The following is a 19781-nucleotide window of genomic DNA, read 5'->3' on the forward strand; positions in this document are numbered from 1 at the left end:
GTATTTGTACTAAAGGCTTGGTATGTGTGACTATGATAGAGTAATACAAGTTGTGAATCATATATAAAGGGTGGACATGAGTTTTGCATGAGTTTGTAATGAAAGGGTTGGTATGAAAGAGGCATGATAACGATATGAATTGGAAGTCCTTGGTACATGAATGGGTTACGACGAGATGAAATGTGTTGGGCCTGGAACATGAAAGGCGTTGGCTTAAAGGTTGGTACAATTAACATATACATGCGTAGTGAAGGACTATATGTTTTTTTAGTGTTGACTACTGCATCAAATTCTCAACACATAATCAATTAACCCAAAGCTAAAAAAAAAACTAATCAAGAAATTTGACATTAAAGAATTAGTAATAATCTTCACTGAAGGAGGGAAAGATAAAATAATTACACAAACACTGTCATAAGTATGTCGGACAAACTCAAAATGAGAAAATAATTTGATTTTTTAACAACATTGATACTAACAATGTATATTCAAAAAGTCATTCATGTGCATATCTAATCACAACAAAAAAGAGTGGAATTTAGTGGTATTAACCATTGTTTCTTCATTAGATTACGAAGAGAGGATACTTTCATATCTGTGCAGAAATCGCCCATCATTGAAATATAGACTATATGTTTTTTTAGTGTTGACAACTTCATCAAATTCTCAACACATAATCAATTAAGGCAAAGCTAAAAAAAAACTAATCACGAAATTTGACTTTAAAGAATTAGTAATAATCTTCACTGAAGGAGGGAAAGACAAAATAATTACACAAATAATTTCATAAGAAGTATGACGGACAAACTCAAAATGAGAAAATAATTTTATTTTTTAACAACATTGATACTAACAATGTATATTCAAAAAGTCATTCATGTGCATATCTAATCACAACAAAAAATTGCGGAATTTAGTGGTATTAAACATTGTTTCTTCATTAGATTATGAAGAGAGGAGACTTTCATATCTGTGCAGAAATGACCCATCATTGAAATATAGGCTATATGTTTTCTTTAGTGTTGACAACTTCATCAAATTCTCAACACATAATCAATTAACCCAAAGCTAAAAAAATGACTAATTAAGAAATTTGACATTAAACAATTAGTAATAATCTTCATAGAACGAGGAAAATACAAAATAATTACACAAACAATTTCATAAGAAGTATGACGGAGAAAATCAAAACGAGAAAATAATTTGATTTTTTAACAACATTGACACTAACAATGTGGATTCAAAAAGTCATTCATGTGCATATCCAATCACAATAAAACAAAGTGGAATTTAATGGTATTAACCATTGTTTCTTCATTAGATTATGAAGAGAGGATACTTTCATATCTGTGCAGAAATGGGCCATCATTGAAATATAGACTTTATGTTTTTTTTAGTGTTGACAAGTTCATAAAATTCTCAACACATAATCAATTAATCCAAAGCTAAAAAAAAGACTAATTAAGAAATTTGACATTAAACAGTTAGTAATAATCTTCACTGAAGGAGGAAAATAGAAAATAATTACACCAACAATTTCATAAGAAGTATGACGGACAAAATCAAAATGAGAAAATAATTTTATTTTTTAACAACATTGATACTAAATATGTATATTCAAAAAGTCATTCATGTGCATATCCAATCACAACAACACATAATCAATTAACCCAAAGCAAAAAAAAAAGACTAATTAAGAAATTTTAATGAAACAAATAGTAATAATCTTCACTGAAGGAGGAATACACAAAATAATTACACAAACAATTTCATAAGAAGTATGACGGACAAAATCAAAATGAGAAAATAATTTGATTTTTTAATGAGATTAATACTAACAATATACATCCAAAAAGTCATTCATGGGCATATCCGATCACAACAAAAAAAAGTGGAATTTAGTGGTATTAACTATTGTTTCTTCATTACATTATGAAGAGAGGATACTTTCATATCTGTGCAGAAATGGCCCATTATTAAAATATAGGCTATATGTTTTTTTTAGTGTTGACAACTTCATAAAATTCTAAACACATAATCAATTAACCCAAATCTGAAAAAACGAATAATTAAGAAATTTGACAATAAACAGTTAGTAATAATCTTCACTGAAGGAGGACAATAGAAAATAATTACACCAAAAATTTCATAAGAACTATGACTGACAAAATCAAAATGAGAAAATAATTTGATTTTTTAACAACAATGATAGTAACAATGTAGATTCAAAAAGTCATTCATGTGCATATCCCATCACATCAAAAAATAGTGGAATTTAGTGGTATTAACCATTGTTTCTTTTCTTAGATTATGAAGAAGGGATACTTTCATATTTGTGCAGAGATGGCCTATCTATTGAAAGATAGGCTATATGTTTTTTTAGTGTTGACAACTTCATAAAATTTTCAACACATAATCAATTAACCCAAAGCTAAAAAAAGACTAATTAAGAAATTTGACATTAAACAAATAGTAATAATCTTCACAGAAAGAGGAAAACACAAAATAATTACACAAACAATTTCATAAGAAGTATGAGAGACTAAATAAAAATGAGAAAATAATTTTTATCTTTTAACAACATTGATACTAAAAATGTAGATTCAAAAAGTCATTCATGTGCATATACAACCACAAAAAAAAAGAGTGGAACTTATTTGTGTTAACCATTGTATCTTCATTAGATGATGACGAGAAATGGATACTTTCATATATGTGCAGAAATGGCCCATTATTGAAATATAGGCTATATGTTTTTTTTAGTGTTGACAACTTCATCAAATTCTCAACACATAATCAATTAACCCAAACGTAAAAAAAAAGACTAATTAAGAAATTTGCCATTAAACAATTAGTAATAATCTTCAGTAAAGGAGGAAAACACAAAAATAATTACACAAACAATTTAATAAGAAGTATGACGGACAAAATCAAAAAGAGAAACTAATTTGATTTTTTAACAACATTGATACTAACAATGTAGATTCAAAAAGTCATTCATGTGCGTATCCAATCACAACAAAAAAGAGTGGAATTTAGTGGTATTAACCTTTGTTTTTTCATTAGATTATGAAGAGAGGATACTTTCATATCTGTGCAGACATGACCCATCATTGAAATATAGGCTATATGTTTTTTTTAGTGTTGACAACTTCATAAAATTCTCAACACATAATACATTAACCCAAAGCTAAAAAAAAGACTAATTAAGAAATTTCAAATGAAACAATTAGTAATAATCTTCACTGAAGGAGGAAAACGCAAAAATAATTACACAAACAATTTCATAAGAGTTATGACGGACAATATCAAAATGCGAAAATAATTTGATTTTTTAACAACATTGATACTAACAATGTAGATTCAAAAAGTCATTCATGTGCATATCCAATCACAACAAAAAAGAGTGGAATTTAGTGGTATTAACCATTGTTTCTTTTGTTAGATTATGAAGATGGGATACTTTCATATCTGTGCAAAGATGGACTATCTATTGAAATATAGGCTATATGTTTTTTTTAGTGTTGACAACTTCATAAAATTCTCAACACATAATCAATTAACCCAAAGCTAAAAAACAGACTAATTAAGAAATTTGACATTAAACAATTAGTAATAATCTTCACGGAAGGAAGAAAACAGAAAATAATTACACAAACAATTTCATAAGAACTATGAGAGACTAAATCAAAATGAGAAAATAATTTGATTCTTTAACAACATTGATACTAGCAATGTAGATTCAAAAATTCATTCATGTGCATATACAATCACAACAAAAAAGAGTGGAACTTAGTTGGGTTAACCATTGTTTCTTCAATAGATTATGAAGAGAAATGGATACTTTAATATCTGTGCAGAAATGGCCCATTATTGAAATATAGGCTATACGTTTTTTTTAATGTTGACAACTTCATCAAATTCTCAACACATAATCAATTAACCCAAAGGAAAAAAAAGATTAATTAAGAAATTTGACATTAAACAAATAGTAATAATCTTCACTGAAGGAAGAAAACAGAAAATAATTACACGAACAATTTCATAAGAAGTATGACAGATAATATCAAAATGAGAAAATAATTTGATTTTTTAATAACATTGATACCAACAATGTAGATTCAAAAAGTCAATCATGTGCATATCCAATCAGAAAAAAAAGAGAGGAATTTAGTGGTATTAACCATTGTTTTTTCATTAGATTATGAAGAGAGGATACTTTTATATCTTTGCAGAAATGACCCATCATTGAAATATAGGCTATATGTTTTTTTTAGTGTTGACAACTTCATCAAAATCGCAACACATAATCAATTAACCCAAAGCTAAAAAAAGATTAATTAAGAAATTTGACATTAAACAATTAGTAATAATCTCCACTGAAGGAGGAAAACAGAAAATAATTATACCAACAATTTCATAAGAAGTATGACGGAAAAAATCAAAATGAGAAAATAATTTGATTTTTTAATAACATTGATACTAACAATGTAGATTCAAAAAGTCATTCATGTACATATCCAATCGTAACAAAAAAGAGTGGAATTTAGTGGTATTAACCATTGTTTTTTCAATAGATTATGAAGAGAGGATACTTTCATATCTGTGCAGAAATGACACATCGTTGAAATATAGGCTATATGTTTTTTTTAGTGTTGACAACTTCATCAAATTCTCAACACATAATCAATTAACCCAAAGCTAAAAAAAAGACTAATTAAGAAATTTGAGATTAAACAATTAGTAATAATCTTCACTGAAGGAGGAAAACACAAAAAAATTACGAAAACAATTTCATAAGAAGTATGACGGATAAAATCAAAAGGAGAAAATAATTTGATTTTTTAATAACATTGATACCAATAATGTAGATTCAAAAAGTCATTCATGTGCATATCCAATCATAACAAAAAAGAGTGGAATTTAGTGGTATTAACCATTGTTTTTTCATTAGATTATGAAGAGAGGATACTTTCATATCTGTGCAGAAATGACCCATCATTGAAATATAGGCTATATGTTTTTTTTAGTGTTGACAACTTCATCAAATTCTCAACACATAATCAATTAACCCAAAGCTAAAGAAAAGACTAATTAAGAAATTTGAGATTAAACAATTAGTAATAATCTTCACTGAAGGAGGAAAACACAAAAAAATTACGAAAACAATTTCATAAGAAGTATGACGGATAAAATCAAAAGGAGAAAATAATTTGATTTGTTAATAACATTGATACCAATAATGTAGATTCAAAAAGTCATTCATGTGCATATCCAATGATAACAAAAAAGAGTGGAATTTAGTGGTATTAACCATTGTTTTTTCATTAGATTATGAAGAGAGCATACTTTCATATCTGTACAGAAATGACCCATCATTGAAATATAGGCTATATGTTTTTTTTAGTGTTGACAACTTCATCAAATTCTCAACACATAATCAGTTAACCCAAAGCTAAAAAAAAAAGACTAATTAAGAAATTCGACATTAAACAATTGGTAATAATCTTCACAGAAGGAGGAAAACACAAAATAATTACACAAACAATTTCATAAAAAGTATGACGGACAAAATCAAAATGAGAAATTAATTTGATTTTTTAACAACATTGATACTAACAATGTAGATTAAAAAAGTCATTCATGTGCATATCCAATGACAACAAAAAAGAGTGGAATTTAGTGGTATTAACCATTGTTTTTTCATTAGATTTTGAAGAGAGGATACTTTCATATCTGTGCAAAAATGACCCATCATTGAAATATTGGCTATATGTTTTTTTTAGTGTTGACAACTTCATCAAATTCTCAACACATAATCAATTAACCCTAAGCTAAAAAAAAGACTAATTAAGAAATTCGACATTAAACAATTAGTAATAATCTTCAAAGAAAGACGAAAACACAAAATAATTACACAAACAATTTCATAAAAAGTATGACGGACAAAATCAAAATGAGAAATTAATTTGATTTTTTAACAACATTGATACTAACAATGTAGATTAAAAAAGTCATTCATGTGCATATCCAATCACAACAAAAAAGAGTGGAATTTAGTGGTATTAACCATTGTTTTTTTATTAGATTATGAAGAGAGGATACTTTCATATCTGTGCAGAAATGACCCATCATTGAAATATAGGCTATATGTTTTTTTTAGTGTTGACAACTTCATCAAATTCTCAACACATAATCAGTTAATCCAAAGCTAAAAAAAAAAGACTAATTAAGAAATTCGACATTAAACAATTGGTAATAATCTTCACAGAAGGAGGAAAACACAAAATAATTACACAAACAATTTCATAAAAAGTATGACAGACAAAATCAAAATGAGAAATTAATTTGATTTTTTAACAACATTGATACTAACAATGTAGATTAATAAAGTCATTCATGTGCATATCCAATCACAACAAAAAAGAGTGGAATTTAGTGGTATTAACCATTGTTTTTTCGTTACATTATGAAGAGAGGATACTTTCATATCTGTGCAAAAATGACCCATCATTGAAATATTGGCTATATGTTTTTTTAAGTGTTGACAACTTCATCAAACTCTCAACACATAATCAATTAACCCTAAGCTAAAAAAAAGACTAATTAAGAAATTCGACATTAAACAATTAGTAATAATCTTCACAGAAGGAGGAAAACACAAAATAGTTACACAAACAATTTCATAAGAGTTATGACAGAGAAAATATAAATTAGAAAATAATTTGATTGTTTAACAACATTGATACTAACAATGTAGATTCAAAAGGTCATTCATATGCATATCCAATCATAACAAAAAAGAGTGGAATTTAGTGGTATTAACCATTGTTTTTTCTTTAGATTATGAAGAGAGGATACTTTCATATCTGTGTAGAAATGACCCATCATTGAAATAAAGGCTATATGTTTGTTTAGTGTTGACAACTTCATCAAATTCTCAACACATAATCAATTAGCCCAAAGCTAAAAAAAAGACTAATTAAGAAATTTGACATTAAACTATTAGTAATAATCTTCATTGAAGGAGGAAAACACAAAATAATTACAGAAACAAAGTATGACGGACAAAATCAAAGTGAGAAAATAATTTAATTTTTTAACAACATTGATACCAACAATGTAGATTCAAAAAGTCATTCATGTGCATATCCAATCACAACAAAAAAAATGGAATTTAGTGGTATTAACCATTGTTTCTTTGTTAGATTATGAAGAGGGGATACTTTCATATTTGTGCAGAGATGGCCTATCAATTGAAATATCGGCTATACGGTTTTTTTAGTGTTGACAACTTCATAAGATTCTCAACACATAATCAATTAACCCAAAGCTAAAAATTAGACTAATTAAGAAATTCGACATTAAACAATTAGTAATAATCTTCAGTGAAGGAGGAAAACAGAAAATAATTACACCAAAAATTTCATAAGAAGTATGACGGATAAAATCAAAATGAGAAAATAATTTTATTTTTTAATAACATTGATACCAACAATGTAGATTGAAAAAGTCATTCATGTGCATATCCAATCATACCAAAAAAGAGTGGAATTTAGTGGTATTAACCATTGTTTTTTCATTAGATTATGAAGAGAGGATACTTTCATATCTGTGCAGAAATGACCCATCATTGAAATATAGGCTATATGTTTTTTTTAGTGTTGACAACTTCATCAAATTCTCAACACATAATCAATTAACCCAAAGCTAAAAAAAAGACTAATTAAAAAATTCGACATTAAACAATTGGTAATAATCTTCACAGAAGGAGGAAAACACAAAATAATTACACAAACAATTTCATAAAAAGTATGACGGACAAAATCAAAATGAGAAATTAATTTGATTTTTTAACAACATTGATACTAACAATGTAGATTAAAAAAGTCATTCATGTGCATATCCAATCACAACAAAAAAGAGTGGAATTTAGTGGTATTAACCATTGTTTTTTCATTAGATTATGAAGAGAGGATACTTTCATATCTGTGCAGAAATGACCCATCATTGAAATATAGGCTATATGTTTTTTTTAGTGTTGACAACTTCATCAAATTCTCAATACATAATCAATTAACCCAAAGCTAAAAAAAGACTAATTAAGAAATTCGACATTAAACAATTGGTAATAATCTTCACAGAAGGAGGAAAACACAAAATAATTACATAAACAATTTCATAAAAAGTATGACGGACAAAATCAAAATGAGAAATTAATTTGATTTTTTAACAAAATTGATACTAACAATGTAGATTAATAAAGTCATTCATGTGCATATCCAATCACAACAAAAAAGAGTGGAATTTAGTGGTATTAACCATTGTTTTTTCGTTACATTATGAAGAGAGGATACTTTCATATCTGTGCAAAAATGACCCATCATTGAAATATTGGCTATATGTTTTTTTTAGTGTTGACAACTTCATCAAACTCTCAACACATAATCAATTAACCCTAAGCTAAAAAAAAGACTAATTAAGAAATTCGACATTAAACAATTAGTAATAATCTTCACAGAAGGAGCAAAACACAAAATAGTTACACAAACAATTTCATAAGAGTTATGACAGACAAAATATAAATTAGAAAATAATTTGATTGTTTAACAACATTGATACTAACAATGTAGATTCAAAAGGGCATTCATATGCATATCCAATCATAACAAAAAAGAGTGGAATTTAGTGGTATTAACCATTGTTTTTTCTTTAGATTATGAAGAGAGGATACTTTCATATCTGTGTAGAAATGACCCATCATTGAAATAAAGGCTATATGTTTTTTTAGTGTTGACAACTTCATCAAATTCTCAACACATAATCAATTAGCCCAAAGCTAGAAAAAAGACTAATTAAGAAATTTGACATTAAACTATTAGTAATAATCTTCATTGAAGGAGGAAAACACAAAATAATTACAGAAACAAAGTATGACGGACAAAATCAAAGTGAGAAAATAATTTAATTTTTTAACAACATTGATACCAACAATGTAGATTCAAAAAGTCATTCATGTGCATATCCAATCACAACAAAAAAAATGGAATTTAGTGGTATTAACCATTGTTTCTTTGTTAGATTATGAAGAGGGGATACTTTCATATTTGTGCAGAGATGGCCTATCAATTGAAATATCGGCTATACGGTTTTTTTAGTGTTGACAACTTCATAAGATTCTCAACACATAATCAATTAACCCAAAGCTAAAAATTAGACTAATTAAGAAATTCGACATTAAACAATTAGTAATAATCTTCAGTGAAGGAGGAAAACAGAAAATAATTACACCAAAAATTTCATAAGAAGTATGACGGATAAAATCAAAATGAGAAAATAATTTTATTTTTTAATAACATTGATACCAACAATGTAGATTGAAAAAGTCATTCATGTGCATATCCAATCATACCAAAAAAGAGTGGAATTTAGTGGTATTAACCATTGTTTTTTCATTAGATTATGAAGAGAGGATACTTTCATATCTGTGCAGAAATGACCCATCATTGAAATATAGGCTATATGTTTTTTTTAGTGTTGACAACTTCATCAAATTCTCAACACATAATCAATTAACCCAAAGCTAAAAAAAAGACTAATTAAAAAATTCGACATTAAACAATTGGTAATAATCTTCACAGAAGGAGGAAAACACAAAATAATTACACAAACAATTTCATAAAAAGTATGACGGACAAAATCAAAATGAGAAATTAATTTGATTTTTTAACAACATTGATACTAACAATGTAGATTAAAAAAGTCATTCATGTGCATATCCAATCACAACAAAAAAGAGTGGAATTTAGTGGTATTAACCATTGTTTTTTCATTAGATTATGAAGAGAGGATACTTTCATATCTGTGCAGAAATGACCCATCATTGAAATATAGGCTATATGTTTTTTTTAGTGTTGACAACTTCATCAAATTCTCAATACATAATCAATTAACCCAAAGCTAAAAAAAGACTAATTAAGAAATTCGACATTAAACAATTGGTAATAATCTTCACAGAAGGAGGAAAACACAAAATAATTACATAAACAATTTCATAAAAAGTATGACGGACAAAATCAAAATGAGAAATTAATTTGATTTTTTAACAACATTGATACTAACAATGTAGATTAAAAAAGTCATTCATGTGCATATCCAATCACAACAAAAAAGAGTGGAATTTAGTGGTATTAACCATTGTTTTTTCGTTACATTATGAAGAGAGGATACTTTCATATCTGTGCAAAAATGACCCATCATTGAAATATTGGCTATATGTTTTTTTTAGTGTTGACAACTTCATCAAATTCTCAACACATAATCAATTAACCCTAAGCTAAAAAAAAGACTAATTAAGAAATTCGACATTAAACAATTAGTAATAATCTTCACAGAAGGAGCAAAACACAAAATAGTTACACAAACAATTTCATAAGAGTTATGACAGACAAAATATAAATTAGAAAATAATTTGATTGTTTAACAACATTGATACTAACAATGTAGATTCAAAAGGTCATTCATATGCATATCCAATCATAACAAAAAAGAGTGGAATTTAGTGGTATTAACCATTGTTTTTTCTTTAGATTATGAAGAGAGGATACTTTCATATCTGTGTAGAAATGACCCATCATTGAAATAAAGGCTATATGTTTTTTTAGTGTTGACAACTTCATCAAATTCTCAACACATAATCAATTAGCCCAAAGCTAGAAAAAAGACTAATTAAGAAATTTGACATTAAACAATTAGTAATAATCTTCATTGAAGGAGGAAAACACAAAATAATTACAGAAACAAAGTATGACGGACAAAATCAAAGTGAGAAAATAATTTAATTTTTTAACAACATTGATACCAACAATGTAGATTCAAAAAGTCATTCATGTGCATATCCAATCACAACAAAAAAGAGTGGAATTTAGTGGTATTAACCATTGTTTCTTTGTTAGATTATGAAGAGGGGATACTTTCATATTTGTGCAGAGATGGCCTATCAATTGAAATATCGGCTATACGGTTTTTTTAGTGTTGACAACTTCATAAGATTCTCAACACATAATCAATTAACCCAAAGCTAAAAATTAGACTAATTAAGAAATTCGACATTAAACAATTAGTAATAATCTTCACTGAAGGAGGAAAACAGAAAATAATTACACCAACAATTTCATAAGAAGTATGACGGATAAAATCAAAATGAGAAAATAATTTTATTTTTTAATAACATTGATACCAACAATGTAGATTCAAAAAGTCATTCATGTGCATATCCAATCATACCAAAAAAGAGTGGAATTTAGTGGTATTAACCATTGTTTTTTCATTAGATTATGAAGAGAGGATACTTTCATATCTGTGCAGAAATGACCCATCATTGAAATATAGGCTATATGTTTTTTTTAGTGTTGACAACTTCATCAAATTCTCAACACATAATCAATTAACCCAAAGCTAAAAAAAAGACTAATTAAGAAATTCGACATTAAACAATTGGTAATAATCTTCACAGAAGGAGGAAAACACAAAATAATTACACAAACAATTTCATAAAAAGTATGACGGACAAAATCAAAATGAGAAATTAATTTGATTTTTTAACAACATTGATACTAACAATGTAGATTCAAAAAGTCATTCATGTGCATATCAAATCACAACAAAAAAGAGTGGAATTTAGTGGTATTAACCATTGTTTTTTTATTAGATTATGAAGAGAGGATACTTTCATATCTGTGCAGAAATGACCCATCATTGAAATATAGGCTATATGTTTTTTTTCGTGTTGACAACTTCATCAAATTCTCAACACATAATCAGTTAACCCAAAGCTAAAAAAAAAAGACTAATTAAGAAATTCGACATTAAACAATTGGTAATAATCTTCACAGAAGGAGGAAAACACAAAATAATTACACAAACAATTTCATAAAAAGTATGACGGACAAAATCAAAATGAGAAATTAATTTGATTTTTTAACAACATTGATACTAACAATGTAGATTAAAAAAGTCATTCATGTGCATATCCAATGACAACAAAAAAGAGTGGAATTTAGTGGTATTAACCATTGTTTTTTCATTAGATTTTGAAGAGAGGATACTTTCATATCTGTGCAAAAATGACCCATCATTGAAATATTGGCTATATGTTTTTTTTAGTGTTGACAACTTCATCAAATTCTCAACACATAATCAATTAACCCTAAGCTAAAAAAAAGACTAATTAAGAAATTCGACATTAAACAATTAGTAATAATCTTCACAGAAGGAGGAAAACACAAAATAGTTACACAAACAATTTCATAAGAGTTATGACAGACAAAATAAAAATTAGAAAATAATTTGATTGTTTAACAACATTGATACTAACAATGTAGATTCAAAAGGTCATTCATATGCATATCCAATCATAACAAAAAAGAGTGGAATTTAGTGGTATTAACCATTGTTTTTTCTTTAGATTATGAAGAGAGGATACTTTCATATCTGTGTAGAAATGACCCATCATTGAAATATAGGCTATATGTTTTTTTAGTGTTGACAACTTCATCAAATTCTCAACACATAATCAATTCACCCAAAGCTAAAAAAAAGACTAATTAAGAAATTTGACATTAAACAATTAGTAATAATCTTTATTGAAGGAGGAAAACACAAAATAATTACAGAAACAAAGTATGACGGACAAAATCAAAGTGAGAAAATAATTTAATTTTTTAACAACATTGATACCAACAATGTAGATTCAAAAAGTCATTCATGTGCATATCCAATCACAACAAAAAAGAGTGGAATTTAGTGGTATTAACCATTGTTTCTTTGTTAGATTATGAAGAGGGGATACTTTCATATTTGTGCAGAGATGGCCTATCAATTGAAATATCGGCTATACGGTTTTTTTAGTGTTGACAACTTCATAAGATTCTCAACACATAATCAATTAACCCAAAGCTAAAAATTAGACTAATTAAGAAATTCGACATTAAACAATTAGTAATAATCTTCACTGAAGGAGGAAAACAGAAAATAATTAGACCAACAATTTCATAAGAAGTATGACGGATAAAATCAAAATGAGAAAATAATTTTATTTTTTAATAACATTGATACCAACAATGTAGATTCAAAAAGTCATTCATGTGCATATCCAATCATACCAAAAAAGAGTGGAATTTAGTGGTATTAACCATTGTTTTTTCATTAGATTATGAAGAGAGGATACTTTCATATCTGTGCAGAAATGACCCATCATCGAAATATAGGCTATATGTTTTTTTTAGTGTTGACAACTTCATCAAATTCTCAACACATAATCAATTAACCCAAAGCTAAAAAAAAGACTAATTAAGAAATTCGACATTAAACAATTGGTAATAATCTTCACAGAAGGAGGAAAACACAAAATAATTACACAAACAATTTCATAAAAAGTATGACGGACAAAATCAAAATGAGAAATTAATTTGATTTTTTAACAACATTGATACTAACAATGTAGATTCAAAAAGTCATTCATGTGCATATCAAATCACAACAAAAAAGAGTGGAATTTAGTGGTATTAACCATTGTTTTTTTATTAGATTATGAAGAGAGGATACTTTCATATCTGTGCAGAAATGACCCATCATTGAAATATAGGCTATATGTTTTTTTTAGTGTTGACAACTTCATCAAATTCTCAACACATAATCAGTTAACCCAAAGCTAAAAAAAAAAGACTAATTAAGAAATTCGACATTAAACAATTGGTAATAATCTTCACAGAAGGAGGAAAACACAAAATAATTACACAAACAATTTCATAAAAAGTATGACGGACAAAATCAAAATGAGAAATTAATTTGATTTTTTAACAACATTGATACTAACAATGTAGATTAAAAAAGTCATTCATGTGCATATCCAATGACAACAAAAAAGAGTGGAATTTAGTGGTATTAACCATTGTTTTTTCATTAGATTTTGAAGAGAGGATACTTTCATATCTGTGCAAAAATGACCCATCATTGAAATATTGGCTATATGTTTTTTTTAGTGTTGACAACTTCATCAAATTCTCAACACATAATCAATTAACCCTAAGCTAAAAAAAAGACTAATTAAGAAATTCGACATTAAACAATTAGTAATAATCTTCACAGAAGGAGGAAAACACAAAATAGTTACACAAACAATTTCATAAGAGTTATGACAGACAAAATAAAAATTAGAAAATAATTTGATTGTTTAACAACATTGATACTAACAATGTAGATTCAAAAGGTCATTCATATGCATATCCAATCATAACAAAAAAGAGTGGAATTTAGTGGTATTAACCATTGTTTTTTCTTTAGATTATGAAGAGAGGATACTTTCATATCTGTGTAGAAATGACCCATCATTGAAATATAGGCTATATGTTTTTTTAGTGTTGACAACTTCATCAAATTCTCAACACATAATCAATTCACCCAAAGCTAAAAAAAAGACTAATTAAGAAATTTGACATTAAACAATTAGTAATAATCTTTATTGATGGAGGAAAACACAAAATAATTACAGAAACAAAGTATGACGGACAAAATCAAAGTGAGAAAATAATTTAATTTTTTAACAACATTAATACCAACAATGTAGATTCAAAAAGTCATTCATGTGCATATCCAATCACAACAAAAAAGAGTGGAATTTAGTGGTATTAACCATTGTTTCTTTGTTAGATTATGAAGAGGGGATACTTTCATATTTGTGCAGAGATGGCCTATCAATTGAAATATCGGCTATACGGTTTTTTTAGTGTTGACAACTTCATAAGATTCTCAACACATAATCAATTAACCCAAAGCTAAAAATTAGACTAATTAAGAAATTCGACATTAAACAATTAGTAATAATCTTCACTGAAGGAGGAAAACAGAAAATAATTACACCAACAATTTCATAAGAAGTATGACGGATAAAATCAAAATGAGAAAATAATTTTATTTTTTAATAACATTGATACCAACAATGTAGATTCAAAAAGTCATTCATGTGCATATCCAATCATACCAAAAAAGAGTGGAATTTAGTGGTATTAACCATTGTTTTTTCATTAGATTATGAAGAGAGGATACTTTCATATCTGTGCAGAAATGACCCATCATCGAAATATAGGCTATATGTTTTTTTTAGTGTTGACAACTTCATCAAATTCTCAACACATAATCAATTAACCCAAAGCTAAAAAAAAGACTAATTAAGAAATTCGACATTAAACAATTGGTAATAATCTTCACAGAAGGAGGAAAACACAAAATAATTACACAAACAATTTCATAAAAAGTATGACGGACAAAATCAAAATGAGAAATTAATTTGATTTTTTAACAACATTGATACTAACAATGTAGATTCAAAAAGTCATTCATGTGCATATCAAATCACAACAAAAAAGAGTGGAATTTAGTGGTATTAACCATTGTTTTTTTATTAGATTATGAAGAGAGGATACTTTCATATCTGTGCAGAAATGACCCATCATTGAAATATAGGCTATATGTTTTTTTTAGTGTTGACAACTTCATCAAATTCTCAACACATAATCAGTTAACCCAAAGCTAAAAAAAAAAGACTAATTAAGAAATTCGACATTAAACAATTGGTAATAATCTTCACAGAAGGAGGAAAACACAAAATAATTACACAAACAATTTCATAAAAAGTATGACGGACAAAATCAAAATGAGAAATTAATTTGATTTTTTAACAACATTGATACTAACAATGTAGATTAAAAAAGTCATTCATGTGCATATCCAATGACAACAAAAAAGAGTGGAATTTAGTGGTATTAACCATTGTTTTTTCATTAGATTTTGAAGAGAGGATACTTTCATATCTGTGCAAAAATGACCCATCATTGAAATATTGGCTATATGTTTTTTTTAGTGTTGACAACTTCATCAAATTCTCAACACATAATCAATTAACCCTAAGCTAAAAAAAAGACTAATTAAGAAATTCGACATTAAACAATTAGTAATAATCTTCACAGAAGGAGGAAAACACAAAATAGTTACACAAACAATTTCATAAGAGTTATGACAGACAAAATAAAAATTAGAAAATAATTTGATTGTTTAACAACATTGATACTAACAATGTAGATTCAAAAGGTCATTCATATGCATATCCAATCATAACAAAAAAGAGTGGAATTTAGTGGTATTAACCATTGTTTTTTCTTTAGATTATGAAGAGAGGATACTTTCATATCTGTGTAGAAATGACCCATCATTGAAATATAGGCTATATGTTTTTTTAGTGTTGACAACTTCATCAAATTCTCAACACATAATCAATTCACCCAAAGCTAAAAAAAAGACTAATTAAGAAATTTGACATTAAACAATTAGTAATAATCTTTATTGAAGGAGGAAAACACAAAATAATTACAGAAACAAAGTATGACGGACAAAATCAAAGTGAGAAAATAATTTAATTTTTTAACAACATTGATACCAACAATGTAGATTCAAAAAGTCATTCATGTGCATATCCAATCACAACAAAAAAGAGTGGAATTTAGTGGTATTAACCATTGTTTCTTTGTTAGATTATGAAGAGGGGATACTTTCATATTTGTGCAGAGATGGCCTATCAATTGAAATATCGGCTATACGGTTTTTTTAGTGTTGACAACTTCATAAGATTCTCAACACATAATCAATTAACCCAAAGCTAAAAATTACACTAATTAAGAAATTCGACATTAAACAATTAGTAATAATCTTCACTGAAGGAGGAAAACAGAAAATAATTACACCAACAATTTCATAAGAAGTATGACGGATAAAATCAAAATGAGAAAATAATTTTATTTTTTAATAACATTGATACCAACAATGTAGATTCAAAAAGTCATTCATGTGCATATCCAATCATACCCAAAAAGAGTGGAATTTAGTGGTATTAACCATTGTTTTTTCATTAGATTATGAAGAGAGGATACTTTCATATCTGTGCAGAAATGACCCATCATCGAAATATAGGCTATATGTTTTTTTTAGTGTTGACAACTTCATCAAATTCTCAACACATAATCAATTAACCCAAAGCTAAAAAAAAGACTAATTAAGAAATTCGACATTAAACAATTAGTAATAATCTTCACAGAAGGAGGAAAACACAAAATAATTACACAAACAATTTCATAAAAAGTATGACGGACAAAATCAAAATGAGAAATTAATATGATTTTTTAACAACATTGATACTAACAATGTAGATTAAAAAAGTCATTCATGTGCATATCCAATGACAACAAAAAAGAGTGGAATTTAGTGGTATTAACCATTGTTTTTTCATTAGATTTTGAAGAGAGGATACTTTCATATCTGTGCAAAAATGACCCATCATTGAAATATTGGCTATATGTTTTTTTTAGTGTTGACAACTTCATCAAATTCTCAACACATAATCAATTAACCCTAAGCTAAAAAAAGACTAATTAAGAAATTCGACATTAAACAATTAGTAATAATCTTCACAGAAGGAGGAAAACACAAAATAGTTACACAAACAATTTCATAAGAGTTATGACAGACAAAATAAAAATTAGAAAATAATTTGATTGTTTAACAACATTGATACTAACAATGTAGATTCAAAAGGTCATTCATATGCATATCCAATCATAACAAAAACGAGTGGAATTTAGTGGTATTAACCATTGTTTTTTCTTTAGATTATGAAGAGAGGATACTTTCATATCTGTGTAGAAATGACCCATCATTGAAATATAGGCTATATGTTTTTTTAGTGTTGACAACTTCATCAAATTCTCAACACATAATCAATTCACCCAAAGCTAAAAAAAAGACTAATTTAGAAATTTGACATTAAACAATTAGTAATAATCTTTATTGAACGAGGAAAACACAAAATAATTACAGAAACAAAGTATGACGGACAAAATCAAAGTGAGAAAATAATTTAATTTTTTAACAACATTGATACCAACAATGTAGATTCAAAAAGTCATTCATGTGCATATCCAATCACAACAAAAAAGAGTGGAATTTAGTGGTATTAACCATTGTTTCTTTGTTAGATTATGAAGAGGGGATACTTTCATATTTGTGCAGAGATGGCCTATCAATTGAAATATCGGCTATACGGTTTTTTTAGTGTTGACAACTTCATAAGATTCTCAACACATAATCAATTAACCCAATCTAAAAATTAGACTAATTAAGAAATTCGACATTAAACAATTAGTAATAATCTTCACTGAAGGAGGAAAACAGAAAATAATTACACCAACAATTTCATAAGAAGTATGATGGATAAAATCAAAATGAGAAAATAATTTTATTTTTTAATAACATTGATACCAACAATGTAGATTCAAAAAGTCATTCATGTGCATATCCAATCATACCAAAAAAGAGTGGAATTTAGTGGTATTAACCATTGTTTTTTCATTAGATTATGAAGAGAGGATACTTTCATATCTGTGCAGAAATGACCCATCATCGAAATATAGGCTATATGTTTTTTTTAGTGTTGACAACTTCATCAAATTCTCAACACATAATCAATTAACCCAAAGCTAAAAAAAAGACTAATTAAGAAATTCGACATTAAACAATTAGTAATAATCTTCACAGAAGGAGGAAAACACAAAATAATTACACAAACAATTTCATAAAAAGTATGACGGACAAAATCAAAATGAGAAAATAATTTGATTTTTTAACAACATTTATACTAACAATGTAGATTCAAAAAGTCATTCATGTGCATATCAAATCACAACAAAAAAGAGTGGAATTTAGTGGTATTAACCATTTTTTTTTCATTAGATTATGAAGAGAGGATACTTTCATATCTGTGCAGAAATGACCCATCATTGAAATATAGGCTATATGTTTTTTTTAGTGTTGACAACTTCATCAAATTCTCAACACATAATCAGTTAACCCAAAGCTAAAAAAAAAAGACTAATTAAGAAATTCGACATTAAACAATTGGTAATAATCTTCACAGAAGGAGGAAAACACAAAATAATTACGCAAACAATTTCATAAAAAGTATGACGGACAAAATCAAAATGAGAAAATAATTTGATTTTTTAACAACATTGATACTAACAATGTAGATTCAAAAGGTCATTCATGTGCATATCCAAGCACAACAAAAAAGAGTGGAATTTAGTGGTATTAACCATTGTTTTTTCCTTAGATTATGAACAGAGGATACTTTCATATCTGTGCAGAAATGACCCATCATTGAAAGATAGGCTATATGTTTTTTTTAGTGTTGACAACTTCATCAAATTCTCAACACATAATCAATTAACCCAAAGCTAAAAACAAGACTAATTAAGAAATTTGACATTAAACAATTAGTAATAATCTTCAGTGAAGGAGAAAAAAAATAAATTAATTACAGAATCAATTTCATAAGAAGTATGACGGATAAAATCAAAATGAGAAAATAATTTGATTTTTTAATAACATTGATACCAACAATGTAGATTCAAAAAGTCATTCATGTGCATATCAAATCACAACAAAAAAGAGTGGAATTTAGTGGTATTAACCATTGTTTTTTCATTAGATTATGAAGAGAGGATGCTTTCATATCTGTGCAAAAATGACCCATCATTGAAATATTGGCTATATTTTTTTTTAGTGTTGACAACTTCATCAAATTCTCAACACATAATCAATTAACCCAAAGCTAAAAACAAGACTAATTAAGAAATTTGACATTAAACAATTAGTAATAATCTTCACTGAAGGAG

The sequence above is a fragment of the Vigna unguiculata genome, unplaced genomic scaffold (assembly GCF_037176805.1).
Source record: "Vigna unguiculata cultivar grain cowpea cultivar isolate G323 ecotype 2 unplaced genomic scaffold, ASM3717680v1 ptg000009l_ERROPOS9265432, whole genome shotgun sequence".
Taxonomy (NCBI): Eukaryota; Viridiplantae; Streptophyta; class Magnoliopsida; order Fabales; family Fabaceae; genus Vigna; species Vigna unguiculata.